Source organism: Papaver somniferum, unplaced genomic scaffold (assembly GCF_003573695.1).
Source record: "Papaver somniferum cultivar HN1 unplaced genomic scaffold, ASM357369v1 unplaced-scaffold_16, whole genome shotgun sequence".
Classification (NCBI taxonomy): domain Eukaryota; kingdom Viridiplantae; phylum Streptophyta; class Magnoliopsida; order Ranunculales; family Papaveraceae; genus Papaver; species Papaver somniferum.
In genome coordinates, this window is record NW_020625486.1 from 571,282 (window position 1) to 579,676 (window position 8,395).

Sequence of the window (8,395 nt, forward strand, 5' to 3'; positions counted from 1 at the left end):
AGTCACAATTTCTATTAGGCATCCATAAATTTATAATTTTTCATTAATTATACTCTTCCATCTTTTTGTATTAAATCTATGAGTTATTTATTATATATTAATTCTATAAACTGATTTTTGATATTTTTTTTTCTTATGTGATAAATGTAAGGTAAAATTTTTGTCTCAATTACTCACTGAGATTTCTTAAAAATCACTCAGAAAATTCCCAAAATCAATAAACGTACAAAGAATCTCTCTAAATCTCTTACAAAAAAAAAACTCTCTCGATATCTCTAAAATCTATATACTCAAATACGTACCCTATTACTGATTGTAAAACTACTATAATAAACAGAAGTATCATCTAGAGCGCGAATTCCAGGGAGTGATTTGCCTTCTAGAAGCTCCTTATAGGCATCTCCTCTGGGAAGGATGTGGCTCATCTTGTCTACCAGACCTAGCTTTTCCATAGTTGCAATTACATCATCACCTCCAATGATGGTTGTTACTCCCTTCTCATTTAGCTCTGCCAACTTCTTAGCAATTGCCTGAAATGCAAGAAACAATTAATCATCAATCTAAGAATAAGCCAGTTTTTCGCTTGCTACTAGCACACAAATCAGAGACCAAAATATTTAATGCTCTTGATTCAATTAAAGAGGGAAAATATAGCCAGTGATATACACTTTTGTTCCAATATCAAATTTCTCCATCCCAAACACTCCGATGGTTGTTCCATGCCATATGACAGTCTTGGCTTTATCAAGACATTTATTATACATATCAATGGCCCGCGAACCAATATCCAATCCCATCCAACCTTCTGGAATTCCAATTGCTACTAGAACTGTCTGCAACAAAGATCATCCAAGTCAATAAAAATCCAGTAAATCAAGATATGACACCACGGATTAAAAGTCAGTTAAGAAGCATACCTTGCTATTCGCTTTGGGAGCAAATTTATCAGCAATTACAACATCCCATGGTAACAGAAATTCCACTCTCCTGGCTGTGGCCCTATAGACAAGTGATTTTGCAATGTCCAGCTTATCTTCCTCCACAAGAGATGTTCCAACAGAATGGTTAAGGTCCCTGAGAAATGTGAAGGCCATTGTTCCACCAATAATGAAGGAATCGACTTTCCCCAACAAATACTCAATAATTCCTATCTCGGATGAGAGCTTTGAACCACAAACAATGGCAACGGTTCGTGTCTGTTTGGGAGATGGCACAACTTCAATAAGATGGTCAAGTTGGGGACTTGAGTGAGAAAGCTCCAACAAGATAGTCAAGTTCCTAATCAAGAACATAAAACAAATCAGGATCTCACACGTTGAATATTTGGTTCTGCAAACAGTATATAATCTGAAGCATGTACAATATTAGAGTAAATCACACCAGATATGCAAAATATTTGATATATATACATTGTTACATATATTAAATTTGAAAACAATGACTCAGAGTTTCTCCGAGATTTCACCGAGGTGTCAAGGACCTGAGCAACACAAGTCTGAGATCCGAGATTAACAACCTTGGGTAGGAACATGCACTGATAGCATAGGTGCAAAGAATAATTTAGAAATCATACCTTCTGCATAAGAAACCCAGCGACACAAGGCGATAAGAACGTTGGTGACTTTCTTTACGGAAGCATGAGCTCGGTGAGCCGTTCGAAACGCATCATTCACATAGAGATCAGCAAGAGACGCTAGCTTCTTTGCAAACTCAGAATCATTCTTTTCTTCCTCTTTGTAGAACCTCACATTCTCGAGTAGTAAAACACCTCCATCTGGGATTCCTGCAACCAATTTCTCAACTTCCTCCCCGATACAATCATTGGCCATCCCAACCTATGCAAGAAGGGCAACACATAGTAAGAACAAATACAAGAAAAAAGTTACGTAAAACAAGCTCGATTCAGGTTAAGCAAAACTCACTTTTGTCTGAATTAGCTCACCCAACCTAGGCACAAGAGGCTTCAAGCTGTATTTAGGCGTAATAACACCCTCTGGGTGTCCCTGTCAATCAAAATATACAGTTACATAACTTCATCATAATGGAAACTCACTTTTGTCTGATACATATGAAACTGAAAAACACGATGAAATCAAATGTGCACACGACTCTTAAACGTTGATAGTACATAGCCAAAAAAAAAAAAAACATTAAGAAATCAGATATGTTGCTTATAAGATGGCTGCAGAGAATAACTTTCGCTCCATGACGAATTAGGTATTGAATAGTAGGAACAGCAGCTTTAACCCTAGTATCACCAGTGATGTTCAAAATTTCATCCAATGGAACATCCAAATCAACTCTAACAAATACTTTCTTCCCTCGTAAATCAGACTCCTTAAGATCGCCAACGCTTTTCTTTTTCAGAGGCATTATTTTTTATCTGCAAATTAAATCAAAGCAAAACACCAAGATACAATTTCAAAAGATTTGCATACGTATATATAAGGTTCGAAAGGAATCTACGAGGTGAATCGAGAGTCCGAGACCAAAATCCTTTCCGATCAAAAAAATCCCTGGTGTAAACTTCAAACCCTTAAGGGATTAGGAGAGTCGTTAAAGTATTTCTTGGTGGTGGCGTTAATGGTCAGATATTTTATTAGTTGACCGGATAATTCACCGTCACCCGACCCTAAACCATGAATGGAAAAACTTGAGAGCCAAACATTACAAAATGGCATTCAATTGCTCTGAAATAAGAGTTGCTCACCAGCTATTTGAGGTTGAAATGGTGCAATGCTAGTTCAAGATCTTGGATTGGTTTTGAAAGTCCACACATAATGATGAGCGAGTCCCAACTATTCTTTTTATACTAAGGTATGTTGTTTGTGCTCTTATTGTAGATGGAAGATGGGTATTCCGCCAAAAACCCGTGATCTGATGATTGCTTGTGGCATTGACCCTGCTAACCTCCCCATCATTGCTGGTGTGGATTACATGATTTGGGACTTGGGACTTGGATAGCGAAGGCATTTTTTGGGTCAAGTCTGCAAAGGCTGCCATTAGGACGCCTTATGGGAAACAACCGGTTGATGTGCTATTTTCTCGTTCTGTTGTGCATCCTGGCTGTCTTAGGGCTGGGAGAGATGGTCGACCGCCCTAGGCCCAAATTTTTGAGGGGTCCAAAAAAGTTGCAAACAACCTACTGTAGTGGACTGTATGATTGGGCGAAAAATTTGGAACGGCCTTCCAAATAAATCTTAGATTTTCATGCGGATTTGCATGTTGTGACTGTTCGATTTCTTCAACTTTTTCTTGGGACCAGTTAATTCTGCCTTCTCTGACACTAGTTTTTTTTTCACATGTTAACTTGGATGGATTTTGGGACGTTATGTTTCAGTCTCTAATCTCTATAAGGTGTTTTGGGGATGTTCATTAATAACTAAGCTTTCAGATAAGACACAATCAAGTTATCAACCCTTTTGCCTAGCTATATATCACGGTTGCTGAACAAAGAAGGACAAACAATCAAAACTCTTAAAATGGGAGACCATATACTGGATAGTAATGAGATAAACAGAGATGAAGGGCCAATGACAAAACAAATCGAAGAAGTGTCTTATTGGGAAAATTAAATTAATTTAATGGTTGTTTATCACTAATAAGGACAATGTGGGATGTACATGTTTGAATTTTACTCATCCAACTATATTAAATTTAAAAGCAATGAAATATTTTACGTAAAATAAAATTTTATTATTCTTATTTGTACTCGTTAAGTAGGTAATTGAAAGAGCTTTTCAAATATATAAATATTATAAAAATCCGGTGTATATTTTGAAATACATTAAGTTTTTAAAATTTTTGATCTATTTTTAAAAGACTGAATTTTGAAATACATTAGTAATAGAGAGGACGAAGTGCCCTGAGTAAATAGGTCGGGTGCCTTCAACGAATTTTGAATCCTTCTCCTCCCTTTGTAAAAGACTGAACTTCCTTTAGCAGTTCCCTCGAACTTGACTGCCCCTTAACAAGAAGTTTCCCCTTAACACACGGAGGGGGTGGCGGTAGCATTTGGTCGTGTAAAATGACCATTTTGCCCTTTTAGTTTTTTAAGTTCTTGTTTTGATCGTAACTTCTTCATACGAACTCATCACTTAACACCAAATATATGTGAAATATGCACTTATCAAATTCTCCTACACTTGCCTTTTGCTAGTCCTCGAGCAAACTAAACTAAACTACAACGACTCCATATCGTCGAGGATACGGTTGCATTTAGCATGTGCAACAGACCTTTAAACCCCTAGGTGTCCCTAGTGGACGAGTTATAGTCTCGTGAGGGCTTACAAGAGGTATACCCACAAAACCTACTTTTCCAACTTACAAGTTCTCCGAAATGATAGTACCCAACGCGCTAAGAAGACATAGAGATTCTGCACACTAGTCATAAGAAGTTAGACATATAAATGAACACAATCTCATCCTTAACATTTGAGAGAGAAATAACCATTCCTTATTGAAAGAATCCGGGTTCGAGAGTGATCTCTGCCTCACCAGAAAGGGTTTTATGAAGTTGATCCCAATAATAAACAACTTTTTTATAGGTCACACATGTGTCCAGGTAGGAATAAAGAGAGAGTCATGTTACATGTTGAATGGTAGGAAGGAAAAACCCTCTGAATCGTTTTGAAAACCCAAATCTTTTATAATTTTGAAAACCTTTTTTACTGACGATCTCTAAGAAAGGAAATCATCCACTTAACGAAGGTGGGAATATGCTTACTTACTTTGTTATCCGTTCAACGTGCAGTTAGCACCACTGTCACAACATCCATAGAAACGTCTTCAGTCTTCAATCCCTGTCTTCATCTTCGTCTTCGGTCTTCAACTCTTGATGATAACTCTTGAACTTCGTAGAATCTTGACAATGTGATTTTTCCTCTAATTCCTTATTTTTTGAAACTTCATTATGGATATTTCTTCTTCCATTGGCTTTATTGAAACAATTAAAAACTAAAAATGAACTAACCAAACCAAAACATGATGCAATGAATTTTTCATGTCTTTTTTTTAACCAGGGACCCAGCTTAATGATGACTCTGTCCCTTTTATTTTTTCATATTTTTTTTAGACAAGAGAAAACGACATAAAAATAAAATATAATAAAAATGCAAGTACTAACGCCATGGTGTAAGTACTTTACCGCTTGATTCTTCACAACGTGTATGTCTCGATATCATAAACTTCTTGAACTCTCATCTTGATAATCTTTTCTCTTGTACATAAGTCTTCAACTTGTAAAAAGTCTGCTCATAGTATTGTTGCTTTACTTGAATCTGAAATATGCTCATTTATGTATCGTTGCTCGTATACCTTGAACGTCTTCAACTTTCCTTCGAATTTGTGATATTCCGCTTGTTGATGATGATGGTGTTTCTATGGATCTGTTGGTGTAGAGAGAGATAAAGTGGATGGTGCTAACTGCGAACAAGGTTACAAGTGTTATGTAAGTTAGCAATTCGATGTCACCATCATGATTGATAAAATAACACTTAAGAGATCAAATTAGTGCTTCTATTGGTGGGAGGTTGGGTAGCTCACCATTCTACCCGGAATTAACGTACGGTGACACACACCCTAAAAGCATATATTTTTGAAGGTCGGTGCCTCACATGATGTAACAATAGGTAGTCTCCACAATAGGGGATCACAACTCTAATACAGAATTCATTCTGCACCTCGTTTGCCACTGGCATAGTTAAATCCAACTTTAACTCTCATACAAATAAGAAACCCGATCACGTTCTCTGAAATCTTTAAGTTTATAAAAATCCGGTGTATATTTTGAAATACATTAAGTTTTTAAAAATTTTGATCTATTTTAAAAAGTGGCTTTTCCGTAAAAATAATCTTGAAATTGACCCGGTCACAATATTCACTCACTCACTCGTTCGCTCGCTCTTCCTTTTAGGGTTTATCTTTCTCAAAACCCATAGATTACTCATTTGTTCTTCTTTATTTTCCGCGCCTATGGTGCCAAAAAATCTTCTTTATTTGGCTTACCAAAAAATCTTTCATATACACAGATTTTGAATGGGAAGTTCGAAGGGAAACCTGTTACAATGGTGCCAAATACGAATCAAGTTATCCTAGAACAAAATATTATCGGTTCACATGTTCTTAAATACGTTGCTAGAACTCAAAGATACGTTTTATTTGATCCTTATATCTGCACATTAGAGAAACTGATCTTGTTGATCGCTAAGAAAATTAGAGAGGATAAAATCACATGTACCCCAGACGAATTAACATTGTTGAGAAATTTTCGTTTCCTTGATTCCAAGAATTGCCCAACACCTGAGGGTCTGAAATTGTTACAGTTTTCATGTGTAGGTTATGGTTTTGGAGAGTAGTTAATGGTTTTGTGTTTTTATTTTATTTTTTATTTTCCAGAGGTATAATCAAGGGCCTAGACGAGATATATAAATAAAAATTATGTCATGGAGACTTAAGTGTGAAAAACATTATTATTTGTGTTAAAAACATAATTTGTGATTATTCTAGAAAACCCAATAAGTAAAGCCCAATAATCATCTACACTAAGTAAAACCCAATACTAGAATCTTCTAGGCCTTCTTTATATCAAGTACTATCTAGAGAATTCTTTTCTCTAGAATTTTCTTGTAATATCTAAGTTGAGAGTGTAAAGAAGAGTCTTGATAGAACTATCTAGAGAAGTAAGTGGTTGGGGTACAAGCCTATAAATAGATAACAATGGTTCACTTGCAAACCATCCAAAACTCAAGTGAGTGAAGTGAGTGAAGTAAGAGTGAAACCTAAGCAAGTCAAGTGACTACTATTGTAAGTAGAGTTAGCCAAAGAGCTACACTAAACCTCCTTTGTAACATTTTCATTTCCAATTAATTAAAGCCTCCTCTTTTCAATCAACCAACTTCTTTTCCTAAATCATTTCCATTAACCCATCACACTTCCGCATTGCGCCAACATATTTGGTATCAGAGCAAACCTAACCCAGTAATCCTAAAACTCTACTCATGGAAATTAACCAAAGTATTCAAGGTTTCAACTATGCCCAAAGTCTAATTCCAATATTTGATGGTGAGAGTTATGATTATTGGAGTTCACAAATGAAGATGTTGTTCACAAGATCTATGGGATCTTGTCGAAGAAGGTTATGAGGTACCCGATACGGCAGAAGCTCTATCGGCATTGACGGATGCAAAGAAAAAAGAGCACAAGGAAAATAAAAAGAAAGATGCCAAGGCACTACTTTTTCTACAACAAGGAGTCATCAAAGCTATTTTTCCTCGAATTTCGGTGGAAAAAACTTCGAAGGATGCTTGGAATATTCTCAAAGTAGCATTCCAAGGATCAGAAAAGGTAATCTTCATCAAACTACAAAATTTATAACGAGATTTTGATAATTTCCTTATGAAAGAAAATGAAACTATCCAGAATTTCTTTTCAAGAGTTACTGGAATAGTAAATCAAATAAGTATTTATGGAGATACCATCGAAAATAAAAGAGTTGTAGAAAAGATTTTAAGAAGCTTACCATTTAAATTCGATCATATCGTTGCTGCCATTGAGGAGTCAAAAAATTTGTCGACTCTCTCGGTACAAAAGTTAATGGGTTCACTCGAGGCGCACGAGAAAAGAATAAACAGGTTCACGAAACAACAATTGGAGCAGGCATTTCAATCAAAAATAAATTTCAGAGAAAAGAAAAATATGGAAGCCGGGAAAGAAAGCTCTAGAGGGGGATCGTCATCCAACTCGCAGTACGAGAAAGGGTCGACGTCAAATCAAGCACCCAGAAATTTCTACCGCGGACGTGAAAAATGAAAAGGAGGTTGTAGAAACAACAATCAAAGGTACGGAAAAAATAATTCCTCTAATCTCTGATGCAATGTTTGCAAAAAGTTTGGCCATGCAACTGAAGATTGCAAGTATAAGTGCACCAAGTGTGATAAATTAAATCACATGGAGAAAGATTTTTGGCTTAATGAAGCAAACTATTTCGAGAAAAACAATTCTCAAAATCAATTATTTTATTCCTGCCTCACCACGCAACAAGAATCGCAAGGTATATGGTACGTCGACAGCGGATGTAGCAGCTATATGCCAGGAAACAAAGAATATTTCGTAAAATTTGAGGAACAAGAGATTCCGCCGGTCAAACTCGGAGATGGAAAGTTCCAGAATGTTGAAGGAAGAGGAGTCATATCCGTACGTACAAGATCATGTAAAACTCGATACATATCTGATGTTCTTTATGCTCCTGGCCTAGCTCAAAATTTATTAAGTGTCGGAAAACTCATAAGAAAAGGGTACTCACTAAATTTTGAAGACGGAGAATGCACTATTTATGATAAAATTAATAAGCAATTGGTGGCAAAAGTAAAATGTCGGAAAAAAAAAAATTCGTCTA

The 8,395-nt window shown here is 36.2% G+C and overlaps 1 pseudogene; it reads right to left on the minus strand.

The window, feature by feature from the left end:
- Positions 1-290: 290 nt before the first annotated feature.
- Positions 291-2,373, minus strand: LOC113337379 (annotated as a pseudogene).
- Between the last annotated feature and the right edge of the window lie 6,022 nt (positions 2,374-8,395).